This window comes from Aulonocara stuartgranti, assembly GCF_965226115.1.
Source record: "Aulonocara stuartgranti genome assembly, chromosome: 20".
NCBI classification, from domain to species: Eukaryota; Metazoa; Chordata; class Actinopteri; order Cichliformes; family Cichlidae; genus Aulonocara; species Aulonocara stuartgranti.
This window is the reverse complement of record NC_138956.1, coordinates 37,651,768-37,652,500: the sequence shown is the minus strand read 5'-3', so window position 1 is coordinate 37,652,500 and position 733 is coordinate 37,651,768. Positions and strand designations below refer to the sequence as shown.

At 41.1% G+C, this 733-nt stretch overlaps 1 long non-coding RNA gene across 1 annotated transcript in view; it reads left to right on the top strand.

Moving 5' to 3' along the window:
* Positions 1-733, top strand: part of LOC309697871 — an 801-nt gene extending 68 nt beyond the window's left edge. Inside the window, exons 1-2 of the long non-coding RNA XR_014273940.1 lie at positions 1-125; positions 202-733. The exon at positions 1-125 is cut by the window's left edge and continues 68 nt beyond it. This is a non-coding gene — a long non-coding RNA (uncharacterized lncRNA). The remainder of the gene's footprint in view (positions 126-201) is intronic.

Genomic DNA, 733 nt, shown 5'->3' with positions numbered 1-733 from the left:
GATGCAGTCTTGTGTTCTGACGACCTTGCGTCTAGTGCGCAGGAAGTATTACCTCTCTCTTCCTGTGAGATCTTCCCTCTGATGGCGGTCAAGTACGTGTCGGAGCGCATGGAAAAAGTATCTTGGTATGCAATACTGCAACCCGGTTAATGAGACCAGATTGTTTTACGTATAAATGCTAATAAGGTACTCTTTTATTAGGCCCCGAACTCTGACCACAAAGGGAATAACGTCTGTCAAGTTATTTGTGTCTGAAAATCCCGATTGGTTTTTTTGAACTACTAGAAGGATTCTGGAGAACCACTGACGGCGAGAACAGCCCAAATGAGATCCTGGATGATCGTGAAATGGTGTGGCCAGCCATGCGATCGGATTGTGGGATTTGCCTGAGAAACTGATTCAAGCAACCCTGGATTACAGATAAGCCCTATGCACTACTTTTCCTACCCGGATAATAGGGTTTGCACACTGACAATTCCCCTACAGTACACCTGTTTGGGTTTTCAACGACTTTAAAGGACAATTCAAACTTCACAACAGGAACACTTTAATCTGTTTCATTCATTCCCAAGAGCTCTGATACTGTTCAGTATAAATCTTCCATTTAAATGTCTTTATTTTGTTTTGTTTTACATGTATTCACCTTTAAAATGCACTATTAGTGTGCAATTTGGGTTATTGTGTTGTATATGTATATAAATGGTACTGAGGCAATAAAGGTCCCAGTTATTCA